This window comes from Dendrobates tinctorius, unplaced genomic scaffold (genome assembly GCF_039654945.1).
Source record: "Dendrobates tinctorius isolate UK_male_01 unplaced genomic scaffold, ASM3965494v1 ptg000048l, whole genome shotgun sequence".
Classification (NCBI taxonomy): Eukaryota; Metazoa; Chordata; class Amphibia; order Anura; family Dendrobatidae; genus Dendrobates; species Dendrobates tinctorius.
Window position 1 is genome coordinate 6,487,501 of NW_027361716.1, and position 15,000 is coordinate 6,502,500.

A 15,000-nucleotide genomic window follows, 5' to 3' on the forward strand; every position below is an offset into this window, starting at 1 on the left:
TCCACGATATCACATCTAGGACAGTTTGAAATGTTGATGAAAAGTGGCTAGTAAAAAGATTGCTGTATCTGTTACTTGGAAAAAGTGTGAAAAAAATAAATTGCAAAACTTATACTGTTAGAAAACTGTTCATCCAGTAATTGATAAAGATTAGCATTGCATGGTAAAAGGCTTCAACTGAGAGATAATTTAAGGTTTGTGCAAATCAAAGTGCATGTCCCAGTCCATTAGCCAGGACAGCGGTCTGTGGCTGCTGGACAAGATCAAGAGAAAAACCTCTTACCTGATGGCACCCACGGTGCTTCTTTTGATTAGCGGCAAGTCGCACATGTAATGTTGCTCCAGAATAGATTATCTAAAGAACAGTCAAAGATAAAGTCAGTTTGGTCCTAGAAACTCGCTCCATCACAGATCACTGTCATGGGGAATAGACTAGTAAACATGCAAATTGAACAACAAAGATAAAAGGTCAAAAAGTTTTTGAAACATAGACGTAGTCAGCAGGATTTGAACCTGCGCGGGAAGACCCCAATAGATTTCTAGTCCATCGCCTTAACCACTCGGCCACGACTACTCGGACGTCAAGCTGTTTTGAGTTTCACACATGTTTTCTAATAGCACCATGATCAAGCTCAGTGATCAACCCTCTGGAAGACATCTCAGAAAATGAAAAGAAAATACAAGGTCTCAGTAAAATGCAAAAATCTGATTTAAAGTCATCATCAATGGGAACCATTCACAGTTTAAAGCTTTTCCCTCTTCATAATGTGGATTTGGAGTCAGTCAGCTCTGAAATTAGAACTGAAATTACCATATCAATCTTCAGCTGTTTTTCACTTTGAACAGCTCCATACCTATACTACAAGTCAACGGTAAGGTTCGAAAGACCCTATAAAGGGTCCTGAATGACTTTTGTGTGCTACAAAAAAAGCCACAAAACACATTCAAAAGACGCCGAAAAGAATTTTTAGAAAAACACCACCAAAAATGTTTATAAGGCACTTTAGGAAATTCTGGAAAACACAAGAAAAGATGTCTTAGAGAAAAATCAAAAACACTTCCTGAAGCCATTTTGGCTTCAAATCCTTGTCAGATTCACCCACTTGGAAAGAGTGTTATGTGAATATTGACTCAAGTCACAGAGTATGAGATTGCTTGGTATGACATAGACAATGAGTGACATAGAAAATGAGTGATATAGACAATTTTAATTTTTGCTAATCCTACTTGATTGACAGCTTTGAGTCAATCCTTGAATACTTGAAATTTTTTTTGTCTTTTATAATGTGGATTTTAAATTGCTTGTTTCATCTTAAACATTGGGCATCGTCGATCTGAGTGCAGATGGAAAAATCGAAATGTGTGCCCAGGTTCCACTGAGATTTGAACTCAGATCACTGGATTCAAAGTCCAGAGTGCTAACCATTACACCATGGATCCAACCATGCCTCAGACGTGGCTGCGGCTTGTTGTGCTGAATAAAGCATATGAAATCGTGAACGATGGCAAAAACAGGCTCCAAAGCTGCAGTGCAAATCTGAATTCATACACAATGGTAAATTGATATCTTATAACCTTTCATTCCACAAATTTACCAACATTTCCACGATATCACAGCTAGGACAGTTTGAAATGTTGATGAAAAGTGGCTAGTAAAAAGATTGCTGTATCTGTTACTTGGAAAAAGTGTGAAAAAAATAAATTGCAAAACTTATACTGTTAGAAAACTGTTCATCCAGTAGTCGATAAAGATTAGCATTGCGTGGTAAAAGGCTTCATCTGAGAGATAATTTAAGGTTTGTGCAAATCAAAGTGCATGTCCCAGTCCATTAGCCAGGACAGCGGTCTGTGGCTGCTGGACAAGATCAAGAGAAAAACCTCTTACCTGATGGCACCCACGGTGCTTCTTTTGATTAGCGGCAAGTCGCACATGTAATGTTGCTCCAGAATAGATTATCTAAAGAACAGTCGAAGATAAAGTCAGTTTGGTCCGAGAAACTCGCTCCATCACAGATCACTGTCATGGGGAATAGACTAGTAAACATGCAAATTGAACAACAAAGATAAAAGGTCAAAAAGTTATTGAAACATTGACGTAGTCGGCAGGATTTGCACCTGCGCGGGGAGACCCCAATGGATTTCTTGCCCATCGCCTTAACCACTCGGCCACGACTACTCGGACATCAAGCTGTTAAGAGTTTCACACACGTTTTCTAATAGCACCATGGCCAAGCTCAGTGATCAACCCTCTGGAAGACATCTCAGAAAAAGAAAAGAAAATACAAGGTCTCAGTAAAATGCAAAAATCTGATTTAAATTCATCATCCATGGGAACCATTCACAGTTTAAAGCTTTTCCCTCTTCATAATGTGGATTTGGAGTCAGTCAGCTCCAAAAACATCTTTAAAAATAATCCAAAAATGCTGAGAAGACTGAACATAATCATTTCCAAGTAAAAAAGACTTGATGTTCATTTGATCAGGCTTTGGAGCGTCTATTAACCATTTCAAGTTTCCAAAAATGTCCAGCGGTTAACTGAAATTACCATATCAATCTTCAGCTGTTTTTCACTTTGAACAGCTCCATACCTATAATACAAGTCAACGGTAAGGTTCGAAAGACCCTATAAAGGGTCCTGATTGACTTTTGTGTGCTACAAAAAAAGCCACAAAACACATTCAAAAGACGCCGAAAAATTTTTTTAGAAAAACACCACCAAAAATGTTTATAAGGCACTTTAGGAAATTCTGGAAAACACAAGAAAAGATGGCTTAGAGAAAAATCAAAAACACTTCCTGAAGCCATTTTGGCTTCAAATCCTTGTCAGATTCACCCACTTGGAAAGAGTGTTATGTGAATATTGACTCAAGTCACAGAGTATGAGATTGCTTGGTATGACATAGACAATGAGTGACATAGACAATTTTAATTTTTGCTAATACTACTTGATTGACAGCTTTGACCATGGTATTCCATGAATCCTTGAACTCTTTTTTTGTCTTTTATGATGTGGATTTTAAATTGCTTGTTTCATCATAAACATTGGGCATCGTCGATCTGAGTGCAGATGGAAAAATCGAAATGTGTGCCCAGGTTCCACTGAGATTTGAATTCAGATGACAGGATTCAAAGTCCAGCGTGCTAACCATTACACCATGGAACCAACCATTACACCATGGAACCAACCATTACACAGTCATGGCTGCGGCTTGTTGTGCTGAATAAAGCATATGAAATCGTGAACGATGGCGAAAACAGGCTCCAAAGCTGCAGTGCAAATCTGCAATCATACACAATGGTAAATTGATATCTTATAACCTTTCATTCCACAAATTTACCAACATTTCCACGATATCACAGCTAGGACAGTTTGAAATGTTGATGAAAAGTGGCTAGTAAAAAGATTGCTGTATCTGTTACTTGGAAAAAGTGTGAAAAAAATAAATTGCAAAACTTATACTTTTAGAAAACTGTTCATCCAGTAGTTGATAAAGATTAGCATTGCATGGTAAAAGGCTTCATCTGAGAGATAATTTAAGGTTTGTGCAAATCAAAGTGCATGTCCCAGTCCATTAGCCAGGACAGCGGTCTGTGGCTGCTGGACAAGATCAAGAGAAAAACCTCTTACCTGATGGCACCCACGGTGCTTCTTTTGATTAGCGGCAAGTCGCACATGTAATGTTGCTCCAGAATAGATTATCTAAAGAACAGTCAAAGATAAAGTCAGTTTGGTCCTAGAAACTCGCTCCATAACAGATCACTGTCATGGGGAATAGACTAGTAAACATGCAAATTGAACAACAAAGATAAAAGGTCAAAAACTTTTTGAAACATAGACGTAGTCAGCAGGATTTGAACGTGCGCTGGGAGACCCCAATGGATTTCTAGTCCATCGCCTTAACCACTCGGACACGACTACTCAGACGTCAAGCTGTTATGAGTTTCATACACGTTTTCTAATAGCTCCATGATCAAGCTCAGTGATCAACCCTCTGGAAGACATCTCAGAAAAAGAAAAGAAAATACAAGGTCTCAGTAAAATGCAAAAATCTGATTTAAATTCATCATCCATGGGAACCATTCACAGTTTAAAGCTTTTCCCTCTTCATAATGTGGATTTGGAGTCAGTCAGCTCCAAAAACATCTTTAAAAATAATCCAAAAATGCTGAGAAGACTGAACATAATCATTTCCAAGTAAAAAAGACTTGATGTTCATTTGATCAGGCTTTGGAGCGTCTATTAACCATCTCAAGTTTCCAAAAATGTCCAGCGGTTAACTGAAATTACCATATCAATCTTCAGCTGTTTTTCACTTTGAACAGCTCCATACCTATAATACAAGTCAACGGTAAGGTTCGAAAGACCCTATAAAGGGTCCTGATTGACTTTTGTGTGCTACAAAAAAAGCCACAAAACACATTCAAAAGACGCCAAAAAGAATTTTTAGAAAAACACCACCAAAAATGTTTATAAGGCACTTTAGGAAATTCTGGAAAACACAAGAAAAGATGGCTTAGAGAAAAATCAAAAACACTTCCTGAAGCCATTTTGGCTTCAAATCCTTGTCAGATTCACCCACTTGGAAAGAGTGTTATGTGAATATTGACTCAAGTCACAGAGTATGAGATTGCTTGGTATGACATAGACAATTTTAATTTTTGCTAATCCTACTTGATTGACAGCTTTGACCATGGTATTCCATGAATCCTTGAACTCTTTTTTTGTCTTTTATTATGTGGATTTTAAATTGCTTGTTTCATCATAAACATTGGGCATCGTCGATCTGAGTGCAGATGGAAAAATCGAAATGTGTGCCCAGGTTCCACTGAGATTTGAATTCAGATAACAGGATTCAAAGTCCAGAGTGATAACCATTACACCATGGAACCAACCATTACACAGTCATGGCTGCGGCTTGTTGTGCTGAATAAAGCATATGAAATCGTGAATGATGGCGAAAACAGGCTCCAAAGCTGCAGTGCAAATCTGCAATCATACACAATGGTAAATTGATATCTTATAACCTTTCATTCCACAAATTTACCAACATTTCCACGATATCACAGCTAGGACAGTTTGAAATGTTGATGAAAAGTGGCTAGTAAAAAGATTGCTGTATCTGTTACTTGGAAAAAGTGTGAAAAAAATAAATTGCAAAACTTATACTGTTAGAAAACTGTTCATCCAGTAGTTGATAAAGATTAGCATTGCATGGTAAAAGGCTTCATCTGAGAGATAATTTAAGGTTTGTGCAAATCAAAGTGCATGTCCCAGTCCATTAGCCAGGACAGCGGTCTGTGGCTGCTGGACAAGATCAAGAGAAAAACCTCTTACCTGATGGCACCCATGGTGCTTCTTTTGATTAGCGGCAAGTCGCACATGTAATGTTGCTCCAGAATAGATTATCTAAAGAACAGTCAAAGATAAAGTCAGTTTGGTCCTAGAAACTCGCTCCATCACAGATCACTGTCATGGGGAATAGACTAGTAAACATGCAAATTGAACAACAAAGATAAAAGGTCAAAAAGATATTGAAACATAGATTTGAACCTGCGTGGGGAGACCCCAATGGATTTCAAGTCCATCGCCTTAACCACTCGGCCACGACTACTCGGACGTCAAGCTGTTATGAGTTTCACACACGTTTTCTAATAGCACCATGATCAAGCTCAGTGATCAACCCTCTGGAAGACATCTCAGAAAATGAAAAGAAAATACAAGGTCTCAGTAAAATGCAAAAATCTGATTTAAAGTCATCATCAATGGGAACCATTCACAGTTTAAAGCTTTTCCCTCTTCATAATGTGGATTTGGAGTCAGTCAGCTCCAAAAACATCCTTAAAAATAATCCGAAAATGCTGAGAAGACTGAAAATAATCATTTCCAAGTAAAAAAGACTTGGTGTTCATTTGATCAGTCTTTGGAGCGTCTATTAACCATGTCAAGTTTCCAAAAATGTCCAGCGGTTAACTGAAATTACCATATCAATCTTCAGATGTTTTTCACTTTGAACAGCTCCATACCTATACTACAAGTCAATGGTAAGGTTCGAAAGACCCTATAAAGGGTCCTGATTGACTTTTGTGTGCTACAAAAAAAGCCACAAAACACATTCAAAAGACGCTGAAAAGAATTTTTAGAAAAACACCACCAAAAATGTTTATAAGGCACTTTAGGAAATTCTGGAAAACACAAGAAAAGATGGCTTAGAGAAAAATCCAAAACACTTCCTGAAGCCATTTTGGCTTCAAATCCTTGTCAGATTCACCCACTTGGAAAGAGTGTTATGTGAATATTAACTCAAGTCACAGAGTATGAGATTGCTTGGTATGACATAGACAATGAGTGACATAGACAATTTTAATTTTTGCTAATCCTACTTGATTGACAGCTTTGGTGTTCCATGAATCCTTGAACTCTTTTTTTGTCTTTTATTATGTGGATTTTAAATTGCTTGTTTCATCATAAACATTGGGCATCGTCGATCTGAGTGCAGATGGAAAAATCGAAATGTGTGCCCAGGTTCCACTGAGATTTGAACTCAGATCACAGAATTCAAAGTCCAGAGTGCTAACCATTACACAATGGAACCAACCATTACACAGTCATGGCTGCGGCTTGTTGTGCTGAATAAAGCATATGAAATCGTGAACGATGGCGAAAACAGGCTCCAAAGCTGCAGTGCAAATCTGCAATCATACACAATGGTAAATTGATATTTTATAACCTTTCATTCCACAAGTTTACCAACATTTCCACGATATCACAGCTAGGACAGTTTGAAATGTTGATGAAAAGTGGCTAGTAAAAAGATTGCTGTATCTGTTACTTGGAAAAAGTGTGAAAAAAATAAATTGCAAAACTTATACTGTTAGAAAACTGTTCATCCAGTATTTGATAAAGATTAGTATTGCATGGTAAAAGGCTTCATCTGAGAGATAATTTAAGGTTTGTGCAAATCAAAGTGCATGTCCCAGTCCATTAGCCAGGACAGAGGTCTGTGGCTGCTGGACAAGATCAAGAGAAAAACCTCTTACCTGATGGCACCCACGGTGCTTCTTTTGATTAGCGGCAAGTCGCACATGTAATGTTGCTCCAGAATAGATTATCTAAAGAACAGTCAAAGATAAAGTCAGTTTGGTCCAAGAAACTCGCTCCATCACAGATCACTGTCATGGGGAATAGACTAGTAAACATGCAAATTGAACAACAGAGATAAAAGGTCAAAAAGTTATTGAAACATAGACGTAGTCGGCAGGATTTGCACCTGCGCGGGGAGACCCCAATGGATTTCTTGCCCATCGCCTTAACCACTCGGACACGACTACTCGGACTTCAAGCTGTTATGAGTTTCACACACGTTTTCTAATAGCACCATGATCAAGCTCAGTGATCAACCCTCTGGAAGACATCTCAGAAAATGAAAAGAAAATACAAGGTCTCAGTAAAATGCAAAAATCTGATTTAAAGTCATCATCAATGGGAACCATTCACAGTTTAAAGCTTTTCCCTCTTCATAATGTGGATTTGGAGTCAGTCAGCTCTGAAATTAGAACTGAAATTACCATATCAATCTTTAGCTGTTTTTCACTTTGAACAGCTCCATACCTATACTACACGTCAACGGTAAGGTTCGAAAGACCCTATAAAGGGTCCTGATTGACTTTGGTGCGCTACAAAAAAAGCCACAAAACACATTCAAAAGATGCCGAAAAGAATTTTTAGAAAAACACCACCAAAAATGATTATAAGGCACTTTAGGAAATTCTGGAAAACACAAGAAAAGATGTCTTAGAGAAAAATCAAAAACACTTCCTGAAGCCATTTTGGCTTCAAATCCTTGTCAGATTCACCCACTTGGAAAGAGTGTTATGTGAATATTGACTCAAGTCACAGAGTATGAGATTGCTTGGTATGACATAGACAATGAGTGACATAGAAAATGAGTGATATAGACAATTTTAATTTTTGCTAATCCTACTTGATTGACTGCTTTGACCTTGGTATTCCATGAATCCTTGAACTTTTTTTTGTCTTTTATTATGTGGATTTTAAATTGCTTGTTTCATCTTAAACATTGGGCATCGTCGATCTGAGTGCAGATGGAAAAATCGAAATGTGTGCCCAGGTTCCACAGAGATTTGAACTCAGATCACTGGATTCAAAGTCAAGAGTGCTAACCATAACATCATGGAACCAACCATGCCTCAGACATGGCTGCGGCTTGTTGTGCTGAATAAAGCATATGAAATCGTGAACGATGGCGAAAACAGGCTCCAAAGCTGCAGTGCAAATCTGAATTCATACACAATGGTAAATTGATATCTTATAACCTTTCATTCCACAAATTTACCAACATTTCCACGATATCACAGCTAGGACAGTTTGAAATGTTGATGAAAAGTGGCTAGTAAAAAGATTGCTGTATCTGTTACTTGGAAAAACTGTGAAAAAAATAAATTGCAAAACTTATACTGTTAGAAAACTGTTCATCCAGTAGTCGATAAAGATTAGCATTGCATGGTAAAAGGCTTCATCTGAGAGATAATTTAAGGTTTGTGCAAATCAAAGTGCATGTCCCAGTCCATTAGCCAGGACAGCGGTCTGTGGCTGCTGGACAAGATCAAGAGAAAATCCTCTTACCTGATGGCACCCACGGTGCTTCTTTTGATTAGCGGCAAGTAGCACATGTAATGTTGCTACAGAATAGATTATCTAAAGAACAGTCAAAGATAAAGTCAGTTTGGTCGAGGAAACTCGCTCCATCACAGATCACTGTCATGGGGAATAGACTAGTAAACATGCAAATTGAACAACAAAGATAAAAGGTCAAAAAAATATTGAAACATAGACATAATCGGCAGGATTTGAACCTGCGCGGGGAGACCCCAATGGATATCTAGTCCATCGCCTTAACCACTCCGCCACGACTACTCAGACGTCAAGCTGTTATGAGTTTCACACACGTTTTCTAATAGCACCATGATCAACCTCAGTGATCAACCCTCTGGAAGACATCTCAGAAAATGAAAAGAAAATACAAGGTCTCAGTAAAATGCAAAAATCTGATTTAAAGTCATCATCAATGGGAACCATTCACAGTTTAAAGCTTTTCCCTCTTCATAATGTGGATTTGGAGTCAGTCAGCTCCAAAAACATCCTTAAAAATAATCCGAAAATGCTGAGAAGACTGAAAATAATCATTTCCAAGTAAAAAAGACTTGGTGTTCATTTGATCAGGCTTTGGAGCGTATATTAACCATGTCAAGTTTCCAAAAATGTCCAGCGGTTAACTGAAATTACCATATCAATCTTCAGATGTTTTTCACTTTGAACAGCTCCATACCTATACTACAAGTCAACGGTAAGGTTCGAAAGACCCTATAAAGGGTCCTGATTGACTTTTGTGTGCTACAAAAAAAGCCACAAAACACATTCAAAAGACGCTGAAAAGAATTTTTAGAAAAACACCACCAAAAATGTTTATAAGGCACTTTAGGAAATTCTGGAAAACACAAGAAAAGATGGCTTAGAGAAAAATCAAAAACACTTCCTGAAGCCATTTTGGCTTCAAATCCTTGTCAGATTCACCCACTTGGAAAGAGTGTTATGTGAATATTGACTCAAGTCACAGAGTATGAGATTGCTTGGTATGACATAGACAATTTTAATTTTTGCTAATCCTACTTGATTGACAGCTTTGACCATGGTATTCCATGAATCCTTGAACTCTTTTTTTGTCTTTTATTATGTGGATTTTAAATTGCTTGTTTCATCATAAACATTGGGCATCGTCGATCTGAGTGCAGATGGAAAAATCGAAATGTGTGCCTAGGTTCCACTGAGATTTGAATTCAGATCACAGGATTCAAAGTCCAGAGTGCTAACCATTACACCATGGAACCAACCATTACACAGTCATGGCTGCGGCTTGTTGTGCTGAATAAAGCACATGAAATCGTGAACGATGGCGAAAACAGGCTCCAAAGCTGCAGTGCAAATCTGCAATCATACACAATGGTAAATTGATATCTTATAACCTTTCATTCCACAAATTTACCAACATTTCCACGATATCACATCTAGGACAGTTTGAAATGTTGATGAAAAGTGGCTAGTAAAAAGATTGCTGTATCTGTTACTTGGAAAAAGTGTGAAAAAAATAAATTGCAAAACTTATACTGTTAGAAAACTGTTCATCCAGTAGTTGATAAAGATTAGCATTGCATGGTAAAAGGCTTCAACTGAGAGATAATTTAAGGTTTGTGCAAATCAAAGTGCATGTCCCATTCCATTAGCCAGGACAGCGGTCTGTGGCTGCTGGACAAGATCAAGAGAAAAGCCTCTTACCTGATGGCACCCACGGTGCTTCTTTTGATTAGCGGCAAGTCGCACATGTAATGTTGCTCCAGAATAGATTATCTAAAGAACAGTCAAAGATAAAGTCAGTTTGGTCCTAGAAACTCGCTCCATCACAGATCACTGTCATGGGGAATAGACTAGTAAACATGCAAATTGAACAACAAAGATAAAAGGTCAAAAAGTTTTTGAAACATAGACGTAGTCAGCAGGATTTGAACCTGCGCGGGAAGACCCCAATAGATTTCTAGTCCATCGCCTTAACCACTCGGCCACGACTACTCGGACGTCAAGCTGTTTTGAGTTTCACACATGTTTTCTAATAGCACCATGATCAAGCTCAGTGATCAACCCTCTGGAAGACATCTCAGAAAATGAAAAGAAAATACAAGGTCTCAGTAAAATGCAAAAATCTGATTTAAAGTCATCATCAATGGGAACCATTCACAGTTTAAAGCTTTTCCCTCTTCATAATGTGGATTTGGAGTCAGTCAGCTCTGAAATTAGAACTGAAATTACCATATCAATCTTCAGCTGTTTTTCACTTTGAACAGCTCCATACCTATACTACAAGTCAACGGTAAGGTTCGAAAGACCCTATAAAGGGTCCTGAATGACTTTTGTGTGCTACAAAAAAAGCCACAAAACACATTCAAAAGACGCCGAAAAGAATTTTTAGAAAAACACCACCAAAAATGTTTATAAGGCACTTTAGGAAATTCTGGAAAACACAAGAAAAGATGTCTTAGAGAAAAATCAAAAACACTTCCTGAAGCCATTTTGGCTTCAAATCCTTGTCAGATTCACCCACTTGGAAAGAGTGTTATGTGAATATTGACTCAAGTCACAGAGTATGAGATTGCTTGGTATGACATAGACAATGAGTGACATAGAAAATGAGTGATATAGACAATTTTAATTTTTGCTAATCCTACTTGATTGACAGCTTTGAGTCAATCCTTGAATCCTTGAAATTTTTTTTGTCTTTTATAATGTGGATTTTAAATTGCTTGTTTCATCTTAAACATTGGGCATCGTCGATCTGAGTGCAGATGGAAAAATCGAAATGTGTGCCCAGGTTCCACTGAGATTTGAACTCAGATCACTGGATTCAAAGTCCAGAGTGCTAACCATTACACCATGGATCCAACCATGCCTCAGACATGGCTGCGGCTTGTTGTGCTGAATAAAGCATATGAAATCGTGAACGATGGCAAAAACAGGCTCCAAAGCTGCAGTGCAAATCTGAATTCATAAACAATGGTAAATTGATATCTTATAACCTTTCATTCCACAAATTTACCAACATTTCCACGATATCACAGCTAGGACAGTTTGAAATGTTGATGAAAAGTGGCTAGTAAAAAGATTGCTGTATCTGTTACTTGGAAAAAGTGTGAAAAAAATAAATTGCAAAACTTATACTGTTAGAAAACTGTTCATCCAGTAGTCGATAAAGATTAGCATTGCGTGGTAAAAGGCTTCATCTGAGAGATAATTTAAGGTTTGTGCAAATCAAAGTGCATGTCCCAGTCCATTAGCCAGGACAGCGGTCTGTGGCTGCTGGACAAGATCAAGAGAAAAACCTCTTACCTGATGGCACCCACGGTGCTTCTTTTGATTAGCGGCAAGTCGCACATGTAATGTTGCTCCAGAATAGATTATCTAAAGAACAGTCGAAGATAAAGTCAGTTTGGTCCGAGAAACTCGCTCCATCACAGATCACTGTCATGGGGAATAGACTAGTAAACATGCAAATTGAACAACAAAGATAAAAGGTCAAAAAGTTATTGAAACATTGATGTAGTCGGCAGGATTTGCACCTGCGCGGGGAGACCCCAATGGATTTCTTGCCCATCACCTTAACCACTCGGCCACGACTATTTGGACATCAAGCTGTTAAGAGTTTCACACACGTTTTCTAATAGCACCATGGCCAAGCTCAGTGATCAACCCTCTGGAAGACATCTCAGAAAATGAAAAGAAAATACAAGGTCTCAGTAAAATGCAAAAATCTGATTTAAAGTCATCATCAATGGGAACCATTCACAGTTTAAAGCTTTTCCCTTTCATAATGTGGATTTGGAGTCAGTCAGCTCCAAAAACATCCTTAAAAATAATCCGAAAATGCTGAGAAGACTGAACATAATAATTTCCAAGTAAAAAAGACTTGATGTTCATTTGATCAGGCTTTGGAGCGTCTATTAACCATGTCAAGTTTCCAAAAATGTCCAGCGGTTAACTGAAATTACCATATCAATCTTCAGCTGTTTTTCACTTTGAACAGCTCCATACCTATACTACAAGTCAACGGTAAGGTTCGAAAGACCCTATAAAGGGTCCTGATTGACTTTTGAGTGCTACAAAAAAAGCCACAAAAGACGCCGAAAAGAATTTTTAGAAAAACACCACCAAAAATGTTTATAAGGCACTTTAGGAAATTCTGGAAAACACAAGAAAAGATGGCTTAGAGAAAAATCAAAAACACTTCCTGAAGCCATTTTGGCTTCAAATCCTTGTCAGATTCACCCACTTGGAAAGAGTGTTATGTGAATATTGACTCAAGTCACAGAGTATGAGATTGCTTGGTATGACATAGACAATGAGTGACATAGACAATTTTAATTTTTGCTAATCCTACTTGATTGACAGCTTTGACCATGGTATTCCATGAATCCTTGAACTCTTTTTTTGTCTTTTATTATGTGGATTTTAAATTGCTTGTTTCATCATAAACATTGGGCATCGTCGATCTGAGTGCAGATGGAAAAATCAAAATGTGTGCCCAGGTTCTACTGAGATTTGAACTCAGATCACTGGATTCAAAGTCTAGAGTGCTAACCATTACACCATGGAACCAACAATGACACAGTCATGGCTGCGGCTTGTTTTGCTGAATAAAGCATATGAAATCGTGAACGATGGCGAAAACAGGCTCCAAAGCTGCAGTGCAAATCTGCAATCATACACAATGGTAAATTGATATCTTATAAACTTTCATTCCACAAATTTACCAACATTTCCACGATATCACAGCTAGCGCAGTTTGAAATGTTGATGAAAAGTGGCTAGTAAAAAGATTGCTGTATCTGTTACTTGGAAAAAGTGTGAAAAAAATAAATTGCAAAACTTATACTGTTAGAAAACTGTTCATCCAGTAGTCGATAAAGATTAGCATTGCATGGTAAAAGGCTTCATCTGAGAGATAATTTAAGGTTTGCGCAAATCAAAGTGCATGTCCCAGTCCATTAGCCAGGACAGCGGTCTGTGGCTGCTGGACAAGATCGAGAGAAAAACCTCTTACCTGATGGCACCCACGGTGCTTCTTTTGATTAGCAGCAAGTCGCACATGTAATGTTGCTCCAGAATAGATTATCTAAAGAACAGTCAAAGATAAAGTCAGTTTGGTCCTAGAAACTCGCTCCATCACAGATCACTGTCATGGGGAATAGACTAGTAAACATGCAAATTGAACAACAAAGATAAAAGGTTATTTTAAACATAGACGTAGTCGGCAGGATTTGCACCTGCGCGGGGAGACCCCAATGGATTTCTAGCCCATCGCCTTAACCACTCGGCCACGACTACTCAGACGTCAATCTGTTATGAGTTTCACACGCGTTTTCTAATAGCACCATGATCAAGCTCAGTGATCAACCCTCTGGAAGACATCTCAGAAAAAGAAAAGAAAATACAAGGTCTCAGTAAAATGCCAAAATCTGATTTAAAGTCATCATCAATGGGAACCATTCACAGTTTAAAGCTTTTCCCTCTTCATAATGTGGATTTGGAGTCAGTCAGCTCCAAAAACATCCTTAAAAATAATCCGAAAATGCTGAGAAGACTGAACATAATCATTTCCAAGTAAAAAAGACTTGATGTTCATTTGATCAGGCTTTGGAGCGTCTATTAACCATCTGAAGTTTCCAAAAAATGTCCAGCAGTTAACTGAAATTACCATATCAATCTTCAGCTGTTTTTCACTTTGAACAGCTCCATACCTATAATACAAGTCAAGGGTAAGGTTCGAAAGACCCTATAAAGGGTCCTGATTGACTTTTGTGTGCTACAAAAAAAGCCACAAAACACATTCAAAAGACGCCGAAAAGAATTTTTAGAAAAACACCACCAAAAATGTTTATAAGGCACTTTAGGAAATTCTGGAAAACACAAGAAAAGATGGCTTAGAGAAAAATCGAAAACACTTCCTGCAGCCATTTTGGCTTCAAATCCTTGCCAGATTAACCCACTTGGAAAGAGTGTTATGTGAATATTGACTCTATTCACAGAGTATGAGATTGTTTGGTATGACATAGACAATTTTAATTTTTGCTAATCCTACTTGATCCTAATCCTACTGCTTTGACGATGGTATTCCATGAATCCTTGAACTCTTTTTTTGTCTTTTATTATGTGGATTTTAAATTGCTTGTTTCATCATAAACATTGGGCATCGTCGATCTGAGTGCAGATGGAAAAATCAAAATGTGTGCCCAGGTTCTGCTGAGATTTGAACTCAGATCACTGGATTCAAAGTCTAGAGTGCTAACCATTACACCATGGAACCAACCATGACGCAATCATGGCTGCGGCTTGTTTTGCTGAATAAAGCATATGAAATCGTGAACGATGGCGAAAAC

General features: G+C 38.0%; 7 non-coding genes across 7 annotated transcripts; all 7 read right to left on the reverse strand.

The window, feature by feature from the left end:
* Positions 1-492: 492 nt before the first annotated feature.
* Positions 493-574, reverse strand: TRNAS-AGA (transfer RNA serine (anticodon AGA)). The gene has a single exon. It is a non-coding gene; the product is annotated as a tRNA-Ser (tRNA).
* Positions 575-1,368: 794 nt separating this feature from the next.
* On the reverse strand, positions 1,369-1,444 carry TRNAQ-UUG (transfer RNA glutamine (anticodon UUG)). The gene has a single exon. It is a non-coding gene; the product is annotated as a tRNA-Gln (tRNA).
* An 8,390-nt stretch (positions 1,445-9,834) lies between these two features.
* On the reverse strand, positions 9,835-9,906 carry TRNAQ-UUG (transfer RNA glutamine (anticodon UUG)). Its single transcript has one exon. It is a non-coding gene; the product is annotated as a tRNA-Gln (tRNA).
* A 654-nt stretch (positions 9,907-10,560) lies between these two features.
* TRNAS-AGA (transfer RNA serine (anticodon AGA)) lies at positions 10,561-10,642 on the reverse strand. The gene has a single exon. It is a non-coding gene; the product is annotated as a tRNA-Ser (tRNA).
* Positions 10,643-11,436: 794 nt separating this feature from the next.
* TRNAQ-UUG (transfer RNA glutamine (anticodon UUG)) lies at positions 11,437-11,512 on the reverse strand. The gene has a single exon. It is a non-coding gene; the product is annotated as a tRNA-Gln (tRNA).
* A 1,635-nt stretch (positions 11,513-13,147) lies between these two features.
* On the reverse strand, positions 13,148-13,219 carry TRNAQ-UUG (transfer RNA glutamine (anticodon UUG)). Its single transcript has one exon. It is a non-coding gene; the product is annotated as a tRNA-Gln (tRNA).
* Positions 13,220-13,866: 647 nt separating this feature from the next.
* On the reverse strand, positions 13,867-13,948 carry TRNAS-AGA (transfer RNA serine (anticodon AGA)). The gene has a single exon. It is a non-coding gene; the product is annotated as a tRNA-Ser (tRNA).
* Positions 13,949-15,000: the final 1,052 nt, after the last annotated feature.